The sequence below is a fragment of the Mesoplodon densirostris genome, chromosome 2 (genome assembly GCF_025265405.1).
Source record: "Mesoplodon densirostris isolate mMesDen1 chromosome 2, mMesDen1 primary haplotype, whole genome shotgun sequence".
Taxonomy (NCBI): Eukaryota; Metazoa; Chordata; class Mammalia; order Artiodactyla; family Ziphiidae; genus Mesoplodon; species Mesoplodon densirostris.
The window spans coordinates 150,293,036-150,318,732 of NC_082662.1; the positions used below are offsets into that span (position 1 = coordinate 150,293,036).

Below are 25,697 nucleotides of genomic sequence, written 5' to 3' on the forward strand. Positions count from 1 at the left end.
TTAAAGTAGTTCTTGAGGCTAAATATTTTCCCTGTTTGTTGGCAGGAAAGCTGAAGGACAGCCAAATTAGATAAAGTATACACTGACTAGGATTTGAGGAGGCCTCTAAGTATTTTTCGAATCTTCCTTAGAAAAGCTATTGGAATATTTTCTAGATTAGTCATTAGTCATACCATTTCATCAAACCCCTCTGGGAAGATTTTAATCAATACGTTGGAAAAAATAGTTTCAAAGATGAAACTATATGATTCACTTGCCCTAAGAAACACTGCTGGACTTTCTGAGCTCCTTGAGTATATTTTTCATTTACATATATCTTCATTCTGGAAATATTTTCTGAATTTATATTTCTTAAAAAATAAGGGGAGCAACAAGGATTTACTGTGTAGAACAGGGAATTATACCCAATAACTTGTAATAACCTAAAATGGAATATAATCTACAAAAAAAACTGAATCACTGTGCTGTACACCTGAAACTAACAATATTGCAAACAAGTATACTTCAATAACAATAAGACCCCCCCCTGCAAAAAAACCCACACAAATGGGGATATGTTAATCAGAAGAAAATAAATTTGTATTTTTGACTTTTAATACACATGCGAAGTACTGTGTCATTTATCTCCTCTATTTCTTTGAAACAGTCATTCAAGAAGAATTTTGGTAAAGCAGAAAGAGAACTAAATTGCAAAAGATCTGGCCACACAATGTGATGTATCCCAGTCTCTCTGTCTAAAATTTACCACCATCTACTCTGTTCTAGTGTTTGTGTTTTGCTTCTTCTTCCAGGTCCCCTTCCAACTAAAATGTGATCTTCGTGAGAGCAGAAACATTGTCCATCTGCTTCTTCAACCACTACTTGGGTGGTAAAATTTAAGCAAATCATTTAGTTTCATTGGGTCTTACTTTCCTCATGGGTAAATTTTAAACACTGAACTAGATAACCTCTATTTTCTCTTTGATTCATTTTATTACAATATAGTGAGAAGCATAAAAGACAAAGTTAATTGGGGGTTGTAGTGGCCAAAAACTCTCCAATCAATTAAGGCATCTGCTCTAGCTAATTGAATATATTCCATGAAATCTTTACTTTCCTTGCTTAAATCACAAAGAAATATAACAAGCAAATGTAGCCCTATAATATAAATTGGTTATTTCTGTTATTGCTTCTATATTTCTCAAGGCTAGACCAGATTCTCACTTTAAAAGTTGACGATCTCTTTAATCTCACTGAGATCCAGTTAATAGACCAAGATAATTTCATTAAATGATCTAAAGTAGTTTTAAGTTTTGAATTATCTTCTTTTCTAAAAAAATCTTTCCCACTATCCATCTTTTCTATCATTCTGACCATTTGCAAAAGTAAAGCAGTACTTTAGTATATATGGGATTAGGAAAATCAGATAATTAGAAATTCAAGTTTAGAGACAAATTAATGAATGATTACTTACCTTGTGAAATACTTCTTAATTCCCATCCTCCAAGAAAAAAAGTACTGGTTATGTATTTGTCAACTAATGAGCTGTCTTAAAATCATTAAGGCAGGATTTAATTTATAAAAAAGAAAATCAACTTAAACATGGCAATTGAATGAAACAAGGAGACCATCATGAACCATACTTTTGTTTTAAGTAAGAAGTTGAAAATGCTGTCTTACATTTATGAAGTGGAGGATATATCATTAGGAAATCAACAGGATGATTTGTAAGCTCACAGAGAGGGAATAAATGATTAATAGGAGCCATTCTGGATTCACAAAGAATACCAACTTAAACTTACTTCATTTTTCAATAGGAATACCAACTAGACTGATAGATAAGAAGAATTCTAGGCATAAGAGGATCTGAATTTCAATATTTCTAGATAATTTTATTGAGAACATGGTGAAATGTTGGCTGATAATCATACAGTTAGGCTGATTTCATAATTGGTTGAGGGCCTACCCAAGGATACCTGTCAAAACAATGATATCAATTTAGAGGCGTTTGATGCCATATTCTGTACACATCCCTGTATTATGGGGACTTGGAGGATAAATGACATAACTAAAATGAGTGGATAACAAGAAGCTAGGTGGAATAGTGAATTTCTGGGATAATGAAATAGCAATCCAAAATGAATTCAAGAGAGCTGAATCATGCAATTAATTTTACATGAAAATTATACAGATAACCAGTCGTCAGGGAAATGCAAAATAAAACAATTAGATAACACCATCCACCTCTTTAAAATGGCTAAAATTAAAAGAACTTGCAATAATGAGTGCTGGAAAAGATATGAAGAACTGAAACTGTATACATTACTAGTGAGAATATAAACTAGTACAACTATTTTGGAAATTGTTTGTCAGTGTATACCAAACAAAACTTAGCATATACTAAGCAAAACACATATATACCCCATGACTCATCAATTCTACACCTGAATATATAACCAACAGATATGAGTACTTGTATCTTCCAAAAGACATGTACTAGAATTGTCATGGTAGCTTTATTCAAAAAAGACAAACAGTTGAATAGATACATAAATTGTGGTATAATTCATACTAAAGAATGAAACATAGCAATAAAAAAAGAGTAAACTTCAGCTTTACTCAACAATATGAATAAATCTCACAGACACCAGTGTGAGAACTGGAATCCCACAATTCCACTTATATGAAGTTCAAACAGGCAAAATTAATCTACAGTTACAGAGGTCAGAATAATGGTGACATGTGGGGAGCTGTTGACTGTGAGGGGGCATGAGAGAACCTTTTGAGGTGCTGGGGAATTTCTATACGTTGTTCTGGGTGGTGGTTAGATGGGCATTTATATATGCAAAAATTCAGATTAGTGCTTGTTACTGTCTCTAAATTATTCCTCATCAAAATATTTATATATTTTGGGCTTCCCTGGTGGCGCAGTGGTTGAGAGTCTGCCTGCCAATGCAGGGGACATGGGTTCAAGCCCTGGTCTGGGAAGATCCCACATGCCAAGGAGCAACTAGGCCCGTGAGCCACAACTACTGAGCCTGCGCGTCTGGAGCCTGTGCTCCGCAACAAGAGAGGACCGCGCACCGCGATGAAGAGTGGCCCCTGCTTGCTGCAACTAGAGAAAGCCCTCGCACAGAAACGAAGACCCAACACAGCAAAAATAAACAAATTAATTAATAAACTTCTACCCCCAACATCTTCTTTAAAAAACAATATATGTATATATATATTTATATATTTTGATGAAGAACTGCACTTAGATTCAAGTAAGCAATTCTACAGAATAGAGGAGAACCCAAACAACCACATAAATGATGATATTAATAGCTTTTAGTTGTATACACACAGAATATGGGTAAATGCATGAGTTAAAGTTAATGAGGCCTTAATATTCATAAGTGTGGTGTCAAGAATGAACAATCCTACTAGGCCTTCTCTGCAATGTTTAGACTACACACAGGGTATTGCAGTCATTTCCTTCTGCAGTGCTTTAAGGAGAACATCAACAAATTGGTATCCTTCCAGAGAAAAATAACCATATGTTGAACATCTGAGCAAAGTTTAAAAGAACTATTTTCAGCCTGGGGAGAAAAAAAAAAGACTTAAAAGGAAACTGGATTTATTCTACATGTCTTTAGAAGACTGAAGTGGAATTAACAGGTAGAAGTTGCAAGTAGGTTGATTTTGTTTCAACATAAGGAAGAACTTCCTAAATAATGGAGATTCCAACAAATTGTCCTAAGACGTAGTGAGTTGAAGCAATGAGCAGCCATCTGCCCACATACTTAGAGGAGGCACTTGTCTCAGTTAATGAGTTAAATAAGATGTCCTCTAAGATCCCTGTTAACTCTGCATTCTGTTATGTTACCAATCAACATTAGTGTATATATTGGGAAAATTTGGCAGGAGTAAAGGAAATCCACAAGCAGGTTTTTCTGTGCAGAAAGTCACCAATTGTGTCCTTCCACTTAATCAAGAGAAGTTTCTCTCCTACAGCCCTGGGCTCAGTCACCACTCAAGGACTACAATACTTAGAAGAGCTCCCCTAAGTGGATGAAACACATTTCTGAAAATGATAAAAATAGAAGGAGAGTCTCTTGACAATGATTTTCTTGATTACCCATAATTTAAGTTATAACATTTTTTATATAAATGGCTTCCTTTTTTTATTATTATTTCCTTGACCTCTATCTCATAACATGGGTGATAACTGAGTGAAAGGGCACAAAATCAGTTTTATTGCTCTTATGATAATTGAACAAAATGTACTCCAGAATCACTGGAGCACTTGAAATGACACTTGCAACATACGACCATATTCTTCCACTAGCACTGGATTTTGCCATTGTTACTAATTTTTTGCTAATTTAATAAGTAGTAGTAGAGCTCAGAGTTGTTTCAATTGGTATTTTTTTAATTCTAAATGAAGTCAGTTGCTTAAAAGAATTCAAAGACTTTTTAAAGAAGAAAAGCACTAAGCAATGCCAGAGTAATCCCATGTTATTCAGTGTATCATGCTGCAATCAGTCCAAGTCTGTTTGAGCTACAAACCATTTACTGCCCTGACAGGGACCTCTTCTGTCCTCACACAGGCAAGTGGTTCCACGGGATGGCAAACATGCAATCAATGCCATCTTTCTTTGGCCCTGGTTGCACATGACCTGTAGTATTACCACTTTCTCATTATCCTGTTATACTTAACGTCTCAAGAACAGTTTGTCTCTCCTGGTTCTAGTAATAGTAACTTTCATACATAGATCCAAAATAGACAGCACCCCCATGAAGAGTTCATAGAAACAGGTGTGCACCCCAATGCACCCCTAATGAGGACATTGTTATAAACCAAACTGGTCACCTCTGCATGGTAGAATTTGAGGTACCTCTTTTTTCCTTTTGCTAGTCTGTATTTTCTAATTTTTCACAGCGAACATGGAATGCTCCTATAATTTGAAAAAATCATCTTGATGGGAACAGTGACAGACAGGAGGAATATTAATAGAGAGAAAAAAGGATTATATCTCCAAACTGTATTCCCTTTGTTCTCAATTTTTTAAAAAGAAAAGACTCCCATAATAAGCTCCATTGAGGCATAAATTGTAAAAAGCCATAGGTCAAGGTGAAGCAAAGAGTGCAGATGTAGAATTCCACAGACTCTGGATTGGACCACTGTAAAGGCACCTGCTTTTCTAAGTAAGGGAAGACAGGAGGGAGATGTTCATATGAGCCCACTTTGAAGCCAATGAATACTGGATTTTATGCAAACACTTTTCTGTTTGAGTCCTAAAAGGTTATGAACACCTAGTTTATTGTCCATTACCAGGAAATATTAATATGTAATCCAACAAAAGGCAGGTGGAGAATCCACAGGCACTTTGACCTCATTATAGGCTGCTTAATGACCCTTCTCTGTTTACATTTTCATATATAATTAAGCCACAAGAGAATTTATAACTGGAAAAACAAAAGATCCAAGAATGATCATTGAATTACCCTCACTAAGTTCTGAGAAGGCCTTATAGTTCCCAAAAGCTTGACCCAAACAATTTCCAAGGCAAATGCCGTTTCTTCCCCTACCAGCCCATTAAGTCTGTGTTCGTGGAACACTTAAGGAACAGACCTCACCTCACTACCTTAATCCTTCCTCAGGTACTTGCAACCAGCCAGAATGCTGGGCAAAGAGGCAATTCCAACGAACCTCTGTTCTGTAATGGGAATATCACTTTTTACTAATGTACAAAGGGATGTAATTATTAGGGTCTACTTCTTTAAATATTAGAGCTAAAATTACTTTTAACTGTAATTACTAAAGTAAAAAGATCTGACACATTTCAACTTAAAGTTCAAAATGTACACTTAAGAATATTCTGAGTGCTTTTTATAAAAGCCATTTAATCTTAGATATAGGTACATATATATATCACAATATTCATTAAGAAAAACAGTAGATATTTAAAGAGAGAGATTAATAAATTTGAGGGGTCCAGATGCTTAGGAAATTGTATATAGAGGGTAAAATTTTTGAAATAAAAATATAACAAAAAAACTTTAAAAGAAATCTGCTTAATAAGACTCCACGGAAACGACCTTTAAAATAACTGAGTTGAATTTTCAAAATATTGATGTTGTAAAATTTATTGCATAGAGGCCTGGGATATGACATGAAAACAGGTTTGTTCCACATTTATCAGGAGCCAGGGCTCAAGATGTGAAAAATGACGGGAAGGGGCATGCTAACCTGTGTCTGAGGAAGGCAGACTGAATCAGCCAAGGCTTCGCTAGAGAAGAGATTGTGTGGATAGAGACAGAAGTCTCAGCTGAGCAGAGCAGGCCAGGGAGCCAGGGGCCTGTGGAAAAAAAAAAAGGTGGGGAGGGTGCCTGGCAAGGGCTAAGGACAAAATCCAGAGATTGTTCACTGCCTGGGGATCCATGCAGCTTCAAGAAAAGCCACCCCAGACAGCAACTATAGAGATAAGTCTGCCCCCAGACTGAAATGGACTTTGCTTCTCCAGAAACCTCAGAAGCAAAGAGAGAGAAAGACATCAGCTGAACAAGTCCAGTCCAGCTCTGGAGGGCGAGAGTCAGGATGAAACAGAAGAATTCAGTTACACAGACTTATGCAGAGGGGTTACCAGAGTATGCCCTGGCTGCCTTTAGCCAAGGCAGAGGGGCAAAATGAGGGGCTTCTTAATTGTTAACTGACTCCAAACAAAGGAGGATAAGAAGGATGGCATGTAACCTGTATGTACCCTGAAATGCCCCTCGGTAATAAAGGAAATTTGCACTAAAATCAGCTGACAAAGATGAGCTGTGCATCTCCCCTCTGCATGGTCTGCTCTTTTCCTGCCTCTGAGTTGTTTCTTTGTTGCCACATCCCTTGGGAATCAGGCCTTTCAGCAGCTACATGAGCAGAATTAGAATGGGAACTTCACTCTCCCCCTAGATCCAATATGGCTGCACCCCAAGGAAGCCAGTGTAAGCTTCTAAAAACACAAATCAGATCTTGTGAATATTCCTTGTGTGAAACACTCCCCTAGCTTCTTATTACTCTTAGAATAAAACCCAAACTCCTTGTCATGACCTCCAAGCCCTGAGCCATCTGGTCCCATGCAGCCCCTCACCTCCTCAGCCACCTATACTTTCTTTCCCTCTTCTCCTCCACAAAAGACCTGAATGCACTGTCATCCAAGAGAATGGCTTATAATCAAAGACCTAAGCATATTTTCTTTTTTTTTTTTTTTGCGGTACGCGGGCCTCTCGCTGTTGTGGCCTCTCCCGTTGTGGAGCACAGGCTCCGGACGCACAGGCTCAGCGGCCATGGCTCACGGGCCCAGCGCTCCGCGGCATGTGGGATCTTCCCGGACCGGGGCACGAACCCATGTCCCCTGCATCGGCAGGCGGACTCTCAACCACTGCGCCACCAGAGAAGCCCTATTTTCTTTTACTCAAAATTGTTTAAGTCTGTATGGTTCCAGAATGATTTAACACAGCCTTTAATCATTATTTAATCAGCATGATCAGTAAATGTAGACGCACAGTTATTTTGACAAGCCTAGATTAAAAATGACTCTCCCAGTCTTGGAAATGATCTCTATCCCATACATTGCTACCCTTCATATTCATGCACCTATCATCCTTAACTTTCAGGAATTATGAGGGGAGAATACTGTCAGAGCTAAGACCTAGAGAGTAGACAGTAACATTTCCACAAACATCACTGAGAAAATGTCTGTCCTTGAAAGCCAGGATCACCTCCAAAGACGAGCATCATCACATTATTTTAACAGAGCACAGTTTTTTCCTGCTAAAAGGCATCTGGTCTGTAGGATGGTTTTATTCTGTTTTGGTTTTAATTGCAGCATTTGCAGTCGGTGCCCAGCTCATGATTGGGTCTTCAAACAGGCTCATTGCCCATCTTACCAAATGCTGCATTCTCTCACGCAGCCAAGAGAACTCTTTGCTGTTTCAGCATTCCAGGTGACAGGGTGGAAAACACAAACTCCGGGAACCTAGGAATCAGACTTCTTCAGGTGATCTCAGCACAGATGCAGCAAGCTTTGAGCGAATCATGATGGAGTTCGAGCTTTAAAATTTGTGGGTTTTGACCCAAGGCCTAGTGATGTAGGAATGCCCTGCCTTCTCTCCTGGTGATGGGTGGAAGAGAGACTTCACCATCTGAGAGATAAACACCCGTTTTTCATCACTGCCATCTCTTTCAGATTTGCTGAGAGCACCAGACACCTTGCTTGCCAGATTATAAGAGCATGGGAGGTAACAGTTTGGGCAGGTTTCCACAGTGCCCAAACAAGTAAGCTTTCTCTCCAGGCATAGAAGCTTGCTATGGCCCTTAGAAGGATCAGCCCATTTTCCAGGGCCTGTCTTCAGACTCTGGGTCACTTCCTCTTCAACTGGCAGTGTGCAGAAGTATTGGTAACATGATAGTTGTTTAAAGTGTGTACTGGACCTTTTACTTCTGTTTTAAACCTGGCTCACCCACCACCCATTTAAGCTGCTGGCCGCCACCTGAAGAAAGCGACTGTCCACCAATCACTTTTTACCAGCTGACTTTGACCCCCCTCTTCTTATTTCTGCTCCCCCATTCCATTCCACCTCTCCCAGGCTTTCATCCCTTTGATTTAAACTTTCATTCCTTTTCCCATTGGCCCTAAGACTTCATCACTGAGTTAATCTCCCTTCATGACCTTTGGCCCTCTCTAGGATACACTTTATGTTCATTCTCTATCTCTTCCCCCTCCTGATCTATTTCACCAACTTACCCCACTTCCTCCCGGCTGTGGTCTCCAGCCCACCTACAAGCGGCCCCAGAAAAGAAGTCCAGACATTAGGACTTTGACAAAAGATGTAACTTGCCAGCTCCACCAACTCTAAAGGCTAAATCTCTGGTCTTTCCTTTCTCCCATTTTCCTATCCCACATCTCTATTTTTTTCACCCAAAGTCAACATCTTAAAATCACATTTATCTTTTCTCTAAAAATAGATTTCTTCTGGATGATTTCTCTCTTTCTGTTCTTAGTGCCATCATTTCCCCCCTCACTCACAAATTTCAGAATGCTGGCCTCCTTTTCACTCCTTTTTCAACTCAAAGTTGTCACACAGACCATTGCCTTTGCCTGGAGTACTCTTATCTTCCTTCACACCTGGCTAACTCCAACTCATCCCTCAAGTCTCACCTTAGCATTCCCAAGCTCTTCCCAAGTGCGTATTACCATTGTAATCCAAATATTTACTTGTGTGATTATGTATCTGGTGTCGGTAAACCCACATTGCCCAGTCCAGTAGCCACCAGCCATATGAGGCTGCTGAGCATTTAACATGTGGTGAGTCTAAATTGAGATATGCTGTAAGCATAAAATACATAGCAAGTTTTGAAGACTTAGTACAATAAAAAAGTGTAAACTATGACATTAATAATTTTTATGTTGGTTATGTTGGCATGATGGTATTTTAGATACATTGAGCTAAGTGAAATATATTATTAAAATTTATTTTACCTGCTTTTTATCTTTTTTAGTGTAGCTATTAAAAAATTTTAAGTCACAACACGTGCACACATTATATTTCTATTGGGCTGTGCTGCTGTAGACCGTAAGCTCCATGAGGTCAAAGCCATCTTGTTCATGAGGGTATACCCAGCTATATTTAACGCAGTGCCTGACACACAAGATTAGGAAACATATTTGAGAGAAATTTTTCTAGACAATTGGGATTTAAGTGTAGGATTCTTCTTTATAGAAAAGGAGGAATCAAAGATAAACAACTAGAGATAAGGGAGTGTAGAAGCTCACCCCTCCAGCACTGCACCCTCTCTGCCTGCCAGGGGCATCAGAGCTTCTTTCAGCCTTGCACATTTAGTTATGAGTTAGGGTCTAACAATAAGTAGACCAGCATAACTAAGAACAGAACAAGACAGGGGTCTTAAAAGACTCTCTCTAAACAGAATCCCAAAACAAATTAAATAGTGACATAGTTGATTTACATTCTGGCACAACCTCCTAATCTCCTCATGGACTAGTGACAGTTTATAGACACACACAGGTGCTGTAGGCCATTATAATGTCTTTGACTTTTAGTTAATGACAGGGGAGCCCGTCCGAGAGTTTTGAGCCAAAGAGTGATTTAGTCTGACACATTTTTGCAGAATCACTCTGACTTCTGCGTTGAAAAATGCTGATGACTTGGACCAAATTCAGAAACAGTGGAGGTCATGTAAAGTAGTTGGATTCTAGACATATTTTGAAGGTAGAGTCAATAGAATTTCCTGACAGACTGAATGGGCAAGAGAAAGAGAGGGAATCAAGGACATCATCAAAGTTTTTGACCATTACTGCTAGATGGAGAGATGGAGTTGCCATTTATTGAGATGTAAAGACAAGGCGCAAGTGTGAGGAGAAAAAAGAATAGGATCTTGGTTTTGAATATATTAAGTCTGAAAAGCCTATTAGACCCCTGTCAGGAAATACCAAAAAGGTAGTTGGACATAAGGGTCTGGAGTTCAGGGACTTCACCTAACACCCCCTCCCTCTTCCCCAACCTCCAGCCTCTCCAGACTAGACCTAGGTTTGCCAAAGTCATTTCCTGTAATAACTTAAACCATGGAAATTTTAAAACTATTGTTAGATGGAAATTACTAGGAGTCACTTTACATTGTTTACTTTTATCACCACAACTAGGCTGAAGGTTAAGTATGATTATCCTCCTTATTGATAAGAAAACTGAGGCTTAGGGAAGCCAAATAATTGGCTCAAGATCACAGAGCCACGAAGTAATAGAATGATGAACTGAAAACAGCTCTGTCTGCCCCCAAGCTCCTGTTCTTCAGACTGCCTTGCTGTTCAAACACTTGCATGATCTCCCCTGGGGATGTAGTCATGGGGACTCCCGCCTGCATTGGCTGGGTGAGACCAAATGACTCAGATGCTTCCCAGCTTTACAACTCGAGGTTTCTATAAAATGTACTTTGATATCGAAATGGCTTTGGGCATTGTTCATGTCTTTTCTCTGAAAAACCTCAGTAGGAAGGAACAAGATTCCAGTTCAGGAAGGGGATTGGGTGCTTCAAAATTAGTGCACGCAGCAAATGGGTTCCCCCTTTCCACTCTAGCTCCAATTCAAAGACCTTTAAAATGAAGGTTAAAAAAAAGTCCAATGATGGGCTTCCCTGGTGGCGCAGTGGTTGAGAGTCCGCCTGCCGATGCAGGGGACACGGGTTCGTGCCCCGGTCCGGGAAGATCCCACATGCCGCGGAGCGGCTGGGCCCATGAGCCATGGCCGTGGAGCCTGCGCGTCCGAAGCCTGTGCTCCGCAACGGGAGAGGCCACAACAGTGAGAGGCCCACGTACCGCAAAAAAAAAAAAAAAAAGTCCAATGATATTATCCCCATGACCTGTAGTAAATAATACACAAACACCCACCAAACTTATCGCAAAGCAAAGACTCAGAAAATGAAGACAGCTCACATTTGAATAAAAATCATAAAATCCCTGCAGGCATGTTCATTAATACCACTGCTCCATCATTGTTCTCATCCTTCCCCCAACGCCCTCCCACCAAGTAGCTCTTAATGATCCTTTCATTGTTCTGCCCACCAAAAGTGGCTTTTGAGTGTAGGGAGGTATCAGAAGGTCCCTGCTGAGCTGCCAGCTGGGGAAGTGTCACAGGTCACTGAACTCTAAAATGAGGTGTCTCTGTAACAAAAGGTCCCTTTCCCTTGGAACAACTTCAAGGGGATCTCACGGTGTGGCCCCCACTGCTCCTTTTGTATTCCAGTTTGATTAAACTGGGACTTGTTCTGTGCTCAGGGCTGTTGAGAACACCAGGTGGTAGATTCTAGAGATAACGGATTATATAGATCCTTTGTTAGAAACAGCTGTCCCCACGGTATGACTTACAATATTTGAGCACAAGCCTAGGAGCTTCCCAGACCCCCTAATGGTTATGCACAGGAGACAACAATAAATCCTAGTCCCAATTCCCTCATGGCCAACAGTTGCTGCTGGTGGCTAAACATAGTCTAGCTACTGGTTAAAAATGAAAAAAACTAAAAAATGAATATTTATGATAAAAGTGAACCAAAGCAAGGAAAGTAAGAAGAAATATGTACAAGATTCAATAGCGATTGATCTTCAAAGAGCCTGGGTGTCAGAAAAAAATGAAAGGATTTATCTTCTTGACTATAAACTCCTTGAGGACTTGCACCATATCTTGTTCAACATTGTTTTCCTAGTGCTGCATGCAGTACATCCTTCACTGAAGATGTCTAATAATAAATGTAATAATGAGAGCTAATATTTATTAAGCACCTCTATGTAACTCTTATTAGTCTTCTATTGTTGCATAACCATTTACCACAGCCTAGTGGCTAAAAGCACCCGTCCATTATCTCACAGTTCTGTAGTTCGGAAGTCCAGGCATGCTTGACTGGGTTCTCTGCACAGCATCTCATAAGGCTGAGGTCAAGATATCAGTCAGCTGAGCTCTTATTGGGAGATTCTGGGAAGAATCCACTTCTAAGCTCATTCCTGTTGTTGGCTGAATTTAGTCCCTGCAGCTGCAGGACTGAGGTCCCAACTTTCTTGCTGGCTGTCATCCCAGGGTCTCTATTAACTCCTTAAGGATGCCCACATTCCTTCTGAGTTGGGCTGCTCCATTGTCAATGTTGCCAATGGCACATTAAGTCCTCCTCACACTTGGAATCTCCCTGACTTCCTCTTCTGCCATCAGCTGGAGAAAGCTCTCTGCTTTTTTTTTTTTTCGGTATGCGGGCCTCTCACTGTTGTGGCCTCCCCCGTTGCGGAGCACAGGCTCCGGACGCGCAGGCTCCGGACGCGCAGGCTCAGCGGCCATGGCTCACGGGCCCAGCCGCTCCGCGGCATATGGGATCCTCCCAGACCGGGGCACGAACCCGCATCCCCTGCATCGGCAGGCGGACTCTCAACCACTTGCGCCACCAGGGAGGCCCAGCTCTCTGCTTTTGAAGGGGCCTGTGTGATTAGATTAGGTCCACCAGATCATCTTCCTGTCTAAGGTCAATGGTGCCTGGATAACACGACTGTGGCAGTGATGCTTCATCATGGTCACAGGCTCTGGGGATTAGGGCAGGACAACTTTGAGGGCTCTTTGAGAAGTCCTACCTGCACAGGCAGTCATGGTTCCAAGTGTTTTACCTTTAATAATTCATCAATCTTCATAGCAACCCTAAGTGGTAGGTTCTATTACATGCCCATTTTATAGATGAGGCACAGAGAGATTAAGTTAATAGCCAAGGTCACCCAGCAAATAAATGGCAGGATTTGGGTTTCAACACAGGCAGCCTGACCTCAGAATCCTACCTCCTATCCACTAGTACACATTGCTACTCAATTGACTATCTCTAGAATTAATGGATATATGAATAATTACATTAGGAATGGGATTAAGAAACAATGCTAAGGATGAATAAATTCCTTGATTTGTACAGAAAATTTTGTATATAAGTTCTTATGTTAATTGTTCTGTGAAGGGGATTCTCAGAGTCTCAAAGATATAAATCTTAGAGATCTCCATATACCTGAGAATCTCCTACAATAAAATACCCACTCTTTTCAGACTTTAATTAAAACATGTAAATTATAAACATTTGAGGCCAATATGGAAACGGTACAACTCCTGTTGACCTTGAGGCAACATTATAAATAAGCCTTTGTTCTCAGTTACTTTCTTCCATACCACGCATGGCTGTGCCCCAGGACGATACTAATAGTCATGCAGGACGATGCCAATATGCTGATTGGGATTCTGGGAAAATACATTTGAGCAAAAAAAACAAAAGAGCCAAAAATTAGAGTTGAAACAGCACAAGAAATAAAGAATGACCAATATTGAAGTCATTCCTCATATCTGAAATTTTTTTACATGCAGCTCTCATTGCTTAGCTGAGGTGAGGTGGAAATAGCACAGGATTTGAAGTCAGAAACTTGAGTGCCAGTCCTGGCTCTGTTTCTTATGTGAAGTTAAATAAGTCATTTAATTTCCTGAACCTTACTTACTCCACCTGTAAAATAGAAATCCTAATAATATCTACCTCACAGAATTATGGAAAGAATCAAATAAGACACTCATTTCATTTGGGCTTCTATAACAGAATACCATAGACAGGGTGGCTTATAAACAACAGAAATTTATTCCTCACAATTCTGGAGGCTGGGAAGTCCAAGACCGTGGCTCCGGCAGGTTTGTGTCTGGTGAGAACCTGTTTCCTCATTGACGGCTGCCTTCTCACTGTAACCTCAAACAGTGGAAGGGGCTAGGGATCTCTCTGAGGTCTCGTTTATAATGGCACTAATCCCATTCAGGAGGGTTCTCATGATCTGATCACCTCCCAAAGGCCTCCTCCACCTGATACCATCGCCTTGGGGATTAGGATTTCAACACATAAATTTGGGGCAGACATAAACATTCAGTCCATTGCAGATACTGAATGGCTCATGTCCTCCTTGTGAACTGTAAAGTACAATACAAATGTTACACGTTCTTGCACCAGGTAACCAAGGGACTAATGGAACAGAGGGATGAAGCATGCACAGCCACCTCACAAAGAGGTTACTTCTCCCAGTATGAAAATCTGAGATGAACACTGGCTTCAGAAGAAAGTGGGATCAAGAAGATGTATACCACCTGCTGGGCATCTGCTGAGCACAGGTTTTGCAAGATGAAATATACTTAAGGAGTAAACAGTAGCATTAATAGCATCTTAGGAGGAAGAAATAGAGACAGAAAAATGATTTGTTCAAGCAGCACAACTAAAAGCCCAACTTGGATACGCTGACTGCCGATACAGTGTTTTAGTCAGGGAAAAAGATGGTCAATGGTTGATTAAGAGAAGAAGTTATGTTGCTTGAATAAATACTGAAGCCCAATATACCCAGACAAAACTATCATTCTAAAAGATACATGTACCCCTATGTTCATAGCAGCACTATTCACAATAATCAAAACATGGAAACAACCTAAATGTCCATCGACAGATTAATGGATAAAGAAGATGTGGTATATATATACAATGGAATACTACTCATCCATAAAAAAGAACAAAATAATGTCATTTGCAGCAACATGGATGCAGCTAGAGATTATCATACTAAGTGAAGTAAGTCAGAAAGAGAAAGACAAATAACATATGATATCACTTATATGTGGAATCTAAAATATGGCAAAAATGAACCTACCTACAAAACAGAAACAGACTCATAGACATAGAGAACAGACTTGTGGTTGCCAGGGGGCCGGTGGGGAGGACGGACTGGGAGTTTGGAGTTGGTAGATGCAAACTATTATATTTAGAATGGATAAACAACAAGGTCCTAATGTATAGCACAGGGAACTACATTCAATATCCTGTGATAAACCATAATGGAAAAGAATATAAAAAAAGAATGTCTGTATGTGTATAACTGAGTCACTTTGCTGTACAGCAGAGATTGTCACAGCATTGTAAATCAACTATACTGCAATTTAAAACAATACTAAAGCCCAGTTGTATCAAATTAAATGGAATACCAAAATGTTCACCCTCTCAAATCTCTATAGTTAATTGTCTGGTGTAAGTATCAAGTCATATGAGATAGTCCTTAAAATGGTCATATAATCTACAGCTCAGAGAATCGAAAATATTTCTCATGTACAATCTCTCATGATACCTTGATTTCAGCCTTGTGAGACGCTGAGCTCAGAACCCAGTCAAGCCTGCTCAGACTTCTGAACTGCAGCACCAAGATAATAAATGGATATTTTTTAAGCCACAAATTGTGCAGTAATTTGTTACACAGTGCTTTATCTGGACACTTTTTTCAGTACATTAATCAAAAAGCTTAAAGAAAGTCACCTTTAGAGCACATTAACATGAAAGTCCTGACTATAATCCATCATTTTCTGGAAGCTGACCATTTTGTCAACCATTAAGTTCTAGAAACCCAACAGGTGAGTGTACATGGCTTAAAGGTAGACAATCCAGAGTTCTCCAGTAACGTCCTACCCCCAGTGATATGAATATGCATCCAATAACTGCCTTGCAATTAAGCCATTCAGCCAGGCAAAACCAAAAAAAATTCAAGCCTATTGACTGTCTTAATTATCTGACACAAATCCTTAAAACACATTCCCAGAATAATCTGGGACAGCAGGCAAAGCAGTTCGACAGGGTGGCTACTTTGAGTAGACCTAGAGAGGGTCCTGATGGGAGAACTTCATGAGAAATGGTACTTGCATGCAACACACACACATACACTCCTCCCACCCCAGGTAACCATCTCAAGGGCAGAAACTGTGCTTTAACATTTCATAATACTATAATACCAGCTGTTATTGAGATGAACAAAGCTTAATGATACTTACAGGCATCACATTTACAGCTCCTTGGGGTGATAAGATTAAATATTTCAATAAGCATCCTTAATCCACTTAACTACTCCTACTTAATGTTAACAATATAGACACTCAGGGGCTTCCCTGGCAGCACAGTGGTTGGGAGTCCGCCTGCCGATGCAGGGGATGCGGGTTCGTGCCCCGGTCTGGGAAGATCCCACATGCCGCAGAGCGGCTGGGCCCGTGAGCTATGGCCGCTGAGCCTGCACGTCTGGAGCCTGTGCTCTGCAACGGGAGAGGCCACAACAGTGAGAGGCCTGCGTACCGGAAAAAAAAAAAAAAAAAACATTATAGACACTCAAATATTTGTTCATATGATTGAGCTGTTGAAAAGAAAAGCTAAATCAGAGAGGTTTGAAAAAGAGGGGAAGAGGACTGCCAAAAGAAAAGTCACACAGCATCAAATGCTTGAAGGCATAAACGCTCTGGTCAACTCTGAGGAAGGCAGGATGGTACAGTGAAAAGATGCTCTGTGATGTTCTGGGGCCAGATAGACCTGGGTTCAAATTTGCCTTAACAACTCATGAGCAATGTGTAATCTGAAGGCAAGTCCCTGCCTTCCTAAAACTATGTAAATGACCATAATAGAAAGTGAGTGTGGCCATGAGAATTCCCTAAGAAAATGATGTCGAGGGCTTCGTACAACGGCAGCGCACACTTGGTTCTCAGTATACTCCAGATATTTCCTTAGGCTCACCATTACATATTGAGACTCCCTCCCTCTCCTCCTGCAACCCACCCCACCACTTATTGTTGATGAGGAATTTGACCTGCCAAAGGAGTACACTCTAAGGATATCATTCACAAGAAGAAGAAGAAGAAGAAGAAGAAGAAAAGATACTTCCCTATATATACAAGGGCCAGGAGAATGGTAAGTAAATGATGTTCGAAAATCTAGCTTCACTCTTTACCAACTGTGTAACCTTGGACAAGTTATTTAACTGATTAGTGCCTCAATTTCCTCATCTGTAAAATGAGGAAAATGATCACATTTATCTCATACGTTGGTATGAGAATTATGAGCTAGTAGATGTTAAGTTCTAATAACAGTGCTGGCATAGGTGAGCACTCAGTCAGTGTTAGCTATTATTATTAAGTGTTATTATTACTCACAGCAGCCTTATTCATGCAATACCTTCAGAAGAATGAAGGAAGAAGGCTGGTGCCTGGCATGAGGCAAAACTGTGTGGAAAAGGGCATGGCAGCAATAGCTGGCTAGACGGTTGTGGGCAGGAGCCAGTGAGCAAAGGAAAAATGAGCCATGAAAGAATAATAAACAGCTGTATAATGTTCACTATAGGTCAGGCACCGTGCTAAGTATTTTATATATATTAATTTACTCAGTCTTCCTAACAACCCTATAAGTTACTGACTCATTTAACCCTCAAAACAAGCCCATGAGGTGGAGACAATAACTATTTTATTTTTAAGGTGAGGAAACTGAGGAACAGAGAAGTTAAGTAACTTGACCAAAGTCACAGAGGAAGCAGCAGAATTGGGATTCAATCCTAGGCAATCTGGATCCAAATCGGGAGCACTCTCCATTACACCATTTATGTAGACTATCGGCTGTAAGGTAGACTCACTAACATACCCACCTTCCATCCCCTCAGAGATGTGGAACAGTTCTGGAGTTCTTTTCAGTGGATGAAATGAGATCTCAAGCCATTTTTTTTTTTTTAAATTAGTCAACGAAAGCTTGAGGACATTCAAGCTAGAGACAATGTGTGGAAAGAAAAATAGACGGATATGGATAGGCTGATGGAAAGATTTTCTGAGATACATCTCTATATTAAAATCAAAGGAGAAATCAAATAAAGAAGCCAGCTGCCAGAATTAGCATAAAAAATTATGTACTACAAAATGTTATTTCATTTTTATTTAAATTAGTAATGGAGCACATTTAAAACTTAGCTCTCTAGACTCCCAGCCCAATTTTCCTTTTACTTGAAGCAACAATTAGGGAGGAAATCTGGCTTGAAATATTATCTCCTGCCTCACACTTACACTGAAATGAGACTCAGTCCTAAAATAGGAAGACAAATCCCCAGTGATAGAGACATGCTTAAGAAATGCATATGCTTAAGAAATGCATACACCAAGAGCTTCATTTCTTTTCCAACCGAAGAAAAGAGCCAGCTGACCCCAGGGAAGACTCAACACCTCACGTATCAGGCCATGCCCCCCAAAGCCCTCCCCAGGAAGCTGTGATGGCACCAAGAGCCAGTGCAAGGTGGGGTGGGGGCAGAGATTGGGGAGTTTCACCTGCTGGAGGATCACAGCCAAGTTCTTGAAACACACAGCTTTTAGTACACGTCAGATTGAAAAGCAAGCTTCACAGAAGAGTTTCTTCATGCCTATTTTAACAAACAAATCAAGTTTGCTTGGAGGAACAGGTTGTGAAGGACCAGGCCGTCTCCCAAAGTGAGATTTTCCAATTCTGCTGATTTTTTTTTAAGGCACTAAACTTTGTAATGGTGGAAGATAACCAATCGTAGAAAGAATACAGAGAAAGGCAACACCAGTGAAGATTTTCTTCCTACTAACCATGAGGGGAAATGGGACCAGGGCTGCAGGAAAGAGGGCAGATGATGAATAATCTTTATTTCTGCCAACTGTTGCAACTTCTTTGCACTCCAAACTAGTGGCTAGAACCAGAGACTTAAGCCTATGTCCAGAGAACACTCAACACAAAGCTGGGGCGGGAGTGGAAAATAGCCATCCCCTGTGGTGGCTTCCTAATGGGTTTCCTGCTCCCAGATTCATGCCATTCACCATCATATTCCCCACCACCACCAGTCACATTCTAAAAGACAAACCTGATTCTCTTCTTCCTCCACTAAAATCCTCCAACTATTTGTCATCACCTACAGGAAGTGAATCAGAATCTTTAGCATGGACTACATGCGCTTCATAACCTACTCACATTTGAAAGCTCATCTTTTCTTGTCCACTGTGTAGTGTGCTGGAAGAAGGGAAGGATGCTCGCTACACCAGCAGAGTTCTCTCTGTAGACTCTGATGCCTCTGAACCAGCTTCCTAATCTTAATCTGGAGAAGACTTGGTACGGGGAGTCCCAAGATTCAAAAGGGAATACACTGGACAGGAAGAAAAAAAAGCGGAGAGCATATATTAAATAATAAAACATACATTCATGAATGTTCTTTTCAAGCTCTCCCAAATCAGCAACTATCAATTCTCTTGCAAGCACATAATATAGATGAAGGAACACATCCCTTAATATGTAAATGTTTTAACACTCTTTAAGTTCAGGCCTTTGGAAATTTAATTTTAGGTAGTTGCCTTTTCTAATTCTGGTGAGATTGGGGTATTTCATTTAGAGAGTCTATCTTTTCCTTGATTAAGGCAATCAAAAAGGGAAATCCTGATTGAAGATGAACTTTCTAAGAAATATCCACTTTGTTGATGAGGCAAAACCTCACCTGCTACTTATATTCTTTTGTTATCAATGAAAACCAGGGTCCAAAACAAACAAACAGTTTTTAACATCATGTCGAGTAGGGCTTAGTGTAGAAAACGGAATAATCCGTTCTGGGAATTAACATGATATTTAATATATAAGAATCCAAATATATAAAGATGTTTTATGGGAATTAATTATTTGTATTATTTAATGAATACCTCACTGGGCAAAAAGAATCACTGCAGGTTGTTCTAAGTTACAAACTCCCTGAAAGCTCAGAAGATGCTAAATCCATTTACAAAATATTAACTAACACCAAACTTCTTGGAACTCCATTTAGCGCAGTGGTGAGACCACAGGCACTCCCCACTAAAGCACACAAGTTTTCCCTTCAGCTTCTCTGCCTCGGCAGCACAGGGTGTCACAGCCGTGAGAAAGGCCTCTCGCTCTACTTGAAGAATCTAACAAGAAATTTTATCACAAACCTCGGAAGTGACATTTTGCTTCTGCTTCATGTGTCACAGAGCCATTTCACACCTGCAAGTAAAAATGGGGTGCCTATAAATAACATTTTTCAAGGGAAAATTAGAAATTGACTCCGAAGCAACTGTAAATGACAACCATCTACCACAATTACTGTACCACCAACCGATACACAGGTCTCAGGCACATAAAGGTAAAGAAAACCAAGTTAAAAAGAGAAAGAGAAAGCAAAACAGGTTATTATCAGTACGTCTCTCTAGACATGATTCTTATAATTAATCCTGCTGGAGAGTTCCATTTTTAATTAATATTTTCAAAGATTTTTTAAGACCGAGAGAAAAAATAAAATAAGAAACACTTTATTACAGGGATACACATTTCATTCATTTATTCATTCATTTATTTATTCATGTATGTATGCATGCATGCATTTATTCATTTTAAGTTCTAGGGAGACAGGAATTTTTGTTCACTGCTATATTCTCAGCTCCTAGAACAGTGCCTGGCACAGGGTAAGAGTTCCATGTATATTTTTTAAATAAATTCATTCACTGAACATGTATTGAGTGCCTACCATGTACCAGGCCATGTGATAGGGCCCAAAGGTATAAAGATTTGCTCACAGTTTGTAAGGAACACTCGTCTCAGCTCCAAATTCATGGATCAGAATGCTCCCTTGAAATACCTAACAGGCCTCTCAAACTTGACATGGTCAATACAGAACTTTTTTTGGCTACAACTGCCTCCGCTTCCCCTTTGCCCCAAATGATTCCTAGCCTTGCCCTCCCTGTCTCAGTTCATGATACTGTCTTCCACTTGTTTGTTCAAGCCACAGAAACACAGTCAACTCTTCTGCCTTCAGTTTTTCCAGCTCTAACACGTCCCTTCACCACTACCCTCTAGTTCAAGCCACTTTCATCTCTCCCTGAGAAATAGCCTCCCACGGGTTTCCCAGCTGCCACTCCTGCCAACACTGCAATCCAGCCAGAGTGATCCCTTTGAAACATGAATCAGATTGGTTCACTGCTCAACTTAATACTCCTTCCCTCACACTGAGGTCCACTAACTCCCTTCTGTGGGCCACAGTCCTGCAAGCCCTGCCTCTGCTCTACCTCCCCCATCTTGCTCCAGCCTTGCCCCTCTTCCCTCCTGCCCACTGTGCTCCAGCCTCATGGGCCATCTTGTGTTTCCTTAACATCTCCAACAGTGTCCTCACTTCAGGGCCTTGTACATGCTCTTCTCTCACTGGAATGTTCTTCCCCCAAATGATTAAGGTTTCTCTTCAAATATCACCTTCTGGGGCTTCCCTGCTGGCGCAGTCGTTGAGAGTCCGCCTGCCGATGCAGGGGATGCGGGTTCGTGCCCCGGTCCGGGAGGATCCCACATACCGCAGAGCGGCTGGGCCCGTGAGCCATGGCCGCTGAGCCTGCACGTCCGGAGCCTGTGCTCTGTCCGCAACGGGAGAGGCCACAACAGTGAGAGGCCCGCGTACCGCAAAAAAAAAAAAAAAAAAAGTCGCCTTCTGAGAGAAGTTTTCCAGGACCACCTGCCCAAATTTCTGATTCTAATATACCACTGAGGCTTACTTAGTCCTGGGTAAACAACTAAGAGGTCTCCAAATAGAGCCAATCCTGAGCCTCTCCTTCAATCCCCAACATGCCCGAGAGATAAAGGGATTCCTTCACTAGCATCTAATTAACACCCCCCCCCCCTCACTTTCTGATCAGCTGCTTTTCTCAAGAACTAAATGAGCCAGACAACTGCAACCCCACCCACATGTGGGTCAGCCTCACTTTGACTCTTCTGCTCGGAGACAAATCCAGTTGGGAGGTGACTCTGTGGGTTGTGCTGGGTGAGCTCTACCCGGTTCTGTCACATCACTGAAGAGAACTTCTATTTCCGAAAAAACCGAAACCCAACAACTCAACTCCTCTGGGCATATCTAAAGAAATGCACCTTGGGAGACAGATGAGAACATTCATATCAGCTCTACTCATAATACTCAACAATAAGAAACTACCCAAATATTCATCAAAAGCAAACTAGATTAATCAGTTTGGGCATACTCATGCAATAGAATTCATTTAGCAATGAATACCACATATAACAATATGAATGAATTTTACAAATAAATGCTGAACAAAAGAAACCAAACTCACAAAAACACATTTTTGTATGGTTTTTATATAAAAGAGCCAGAAATGGGCAAAGCTCAACTATAGTTGGTATACTTAGGAATAATACAGTTTTAGCACTGTAGAACTGTAAGGAAATGTAAGGAAGCAACTACCACAAAAATTAGGAGAGGGTTGATCTTTGGGGTGGAGAAAGGGGGTAGGAATTGGAATGGGATACATGGGATGTCTCTGGGGGATATTGACAACATTTTATTTCTTGACTTCGGTGATGGTTACACAGGTGTTCGTTGTATGATTTGACAACAGGCATATTTATATTTTATACACCTTTCTCTATATATGTTATATTTGGGAGAGGTTTAAAAAATTAAAGCAGATGGAAAAGAACTGCCCCACGATGTATTAATAGCAAATAAATTCCCATCTATTGTCACTTGATAACAAATAAATTTGAATCAATTTAAGCACTGTTGTAAGGTTTTCAGTATGTACAGCCAAACACAATCGTAGCTGATACAGCATTCAAAGTGTGGATGGAAGAAGAGGGGCAATGAAAGAAACAAACAAACTACTGTTGTTAGAATTAATAAGAGAACCAGGAAAGCAGATGAGATAGGAAGGTCAACTTGAGACCAAAGACTACCACGAAGTGGTCAAATAGGAAGAATACCTTAAAAAAGGCCAATTTACTTGGCCATTAGAAGGTTTTCTCCAGCAGGAGTTAAAAGAAGAAAACTAGATTAATATGCATTCATATTATATTGAGAGTAATAGTATATTTATACTTTATCGATTTATGAAATCTGTACATACTCAAAAAACTTTTTTGTGCAATTTTTCTTAAATGGCCAAGAGGATCATGTATTAACATATTTCAGAAAGTATAGCAAAGAATCCCAGTGGATCCTGAGTTCCTCTAGAAGGAGTAGGAAAAAATTAATTGGCATGACTGCTCTCACCCGTATCGTCCTAACCAGAACCAGGTTAATAGATTCTTCTCAACAGGATGGACGATTCTATAAGAGAAGGAGAAAAGAAGGAGGTAAAAGAGGAAAAGGAAGGAAGGAAGGAAGGGAGAGAGGAAGGGGAAGGGAGGGGAGGGAGAGAGGGAAGAGAGAAGGAATGCATTTAGTATTATAATAGACGTGAGCATAATAAGCAGTGAACCTATACACAAGAGAGTCAGGGAAGACTTCTCAGCAGAAATTGTTCATAAACTGAGACCTAAAGACAGTGGAACTAGCCAGAACAAAATGAGAGAGAGTGTTCCAGGGCCAGATCAGGAAGGACCATGGGAAGTATATTAAGCATGTCTTAATCATCTTAAACATCACTCTCGAGGTTTCTTTCCATTAAAATGTGCTTGTACTTAACAGGTAATCCACTATTTTGAATTATGCCAACTTGATTTTTCTGGTAATTTGAAACACTGACCACCACCCAGTAGTCACTAACTGGAGTTTGCCAGTGGCTTCCTAGGTCCCAGATTATAACATAGTTCTAGAACAAGGTCCATCACTATTATAACCTTTAGTATCATTTATTGAGGTTTATCAGTGGACACAGGAAAGAGCAAACTGATACCATTACAGACACTGAATTGGGAATGGATGTTCAGCCTTGCACGTAACACCAACTCAGACGCCCAGGGGGTTTTGTAGCAGTCTTACACACTCGCTGTATATCATTGAATGCTAAGGGAAGCCTCTGAAATGGCTGAGATTTCAGAGTAAAAATCTTTTCTTGTCTCTATCTAATATAGAACTGGAAAATGACGAGAGTAAGTAAAAGTTCCTTTTTTCACTTTGCCTTTACTCTTCCTGTTTAAAGATTGTTAAGGATTAGTGCAGCGTGAAAGCTATCTTTTGTACTTGGAGTTCTCAGCCATTTACTCCCTGGTAACAGCTGAAGAAGATAGGGGTGGGGGAGAATTTAACGAAAATGAAAAAAAAAATTACCCTGTAACCTTGTATAGAAAACTTTGAAGGGCCTGACTCAGATTACATTACTAATATAGTCACGGCAGCCAGGATTTTCCATCTAAATCCTTACACCCTGCTAAGAAAACCCAAATGGATGAAAACAATTGCTTGGGCTTAAATTGCAAAGAGAAAAAAATTTAAGCATGTAAACTTGGATTACTGTGTTTCACAAGATATATCCAGTTACCAAAGTTTTTATGAGCTTAGCATAAAGTAGCTCCTCAAATATTCTTCAGATGAGTTAACCAGTGAATGAGAGTCAATGGATGAAAGGAAGAGAGGGAAGGAAATTCAACCACAAGAATTAATAAGATATAAATATGCTTTGAGTATTAGACATTAAATATAATTTAAATCAAGACAACTGATGGCTGGGAGGTGACTGATGCAAAATGAGCTATCATCCGAATGAAACTGTTAAGAAGGTAAGTGACTAGGAACCCGGTTATAACACAATATCATTTCTCCTTCCTGACCCTCACACTCTTACCTTCTAATCACTTCTCTTCCCTGTTCTCCCACCCCACATTTCCCTAATTCCCAGCCCCTTGACAAACATTTTCTCAAAGTTTCTGAAGAGAGAAAGGCCTTTCATTCTCTTTATACTGGTAATATTTACCCCTTCAGTGTGCTGAGTCTGTTCAATTCTTTGCTCTTTACTGAATGTACTTGACAGCAAGTTATGGGCCCTTAGCCGGTGTGAGACACTGTGCTTAGTCTAGGACCATAAACAGTCAAGAACATACACTTGATGTCGCCCTCATTCTGCTTAGAGCCTTCGTGAGCATTGAGACGAGTAAACAGTCAGTTATAATGCAAAGAGACTTATATTTGGGGCTCTGGGGACACATGGCCTAACACTGGAAGTTACAGTCTAGTTGAGGAGAAAAGATGTTTGAAATTTAAAGGGAGGTAGTGTTGTTTTACAGTTCAAGAATACTGGTGAGAGAAAGTGAGGTCTAAGATGGAATCTGAAGACGAGAAAGCCTAGCCAGATGGAAACGTGGGAAAAGGTAAGGGGATGGCTCTAAAGGAGAGGTGACTGCATATGTGAAGTCCCTGAGCTGACGGATTAATATTTGGAGGACATTTTTCTGTATAAGACCTTTGCTTTATGTAAAACAGGAAAACTGACCACTTTTCGAAGCACAGTCACACTATGCTTTTCTGTCTCCTCACCAAAGGCCACATGGGAATATCCTTCCTACCCTGTCCCTCGTCCTCCTCATCCTTCAAAGCACAACTTGGCAATTCATCATGTCTTGCCTTAAAAGC

General features: G+C 40.3%; 1 protein-coding gene across 2 annotated transcripts in view; it reads right to left on the reverse strand.

The window, feature by feature from the left end:
* The window catches only part of HMCN1 (hemicentin 1), a 755,474-nt gene extending 736,049 nt beyond the window's left edge, over nt 1–19,425 (reverse strand). For both annotated transcript variants that reach the window (XM_060091137.1, XM_060091136.1), the window contains exon 1: nt 19,322–19,425. The gene's annotated coding sequence lies outside the window, so the exon portion shown is untranslated. The remainder of the gene's footprint in view (nt 1–19,321) is intronic.
* Nucleotides 19,426–25,697: the final 6,272 nt, after the last annotated feature.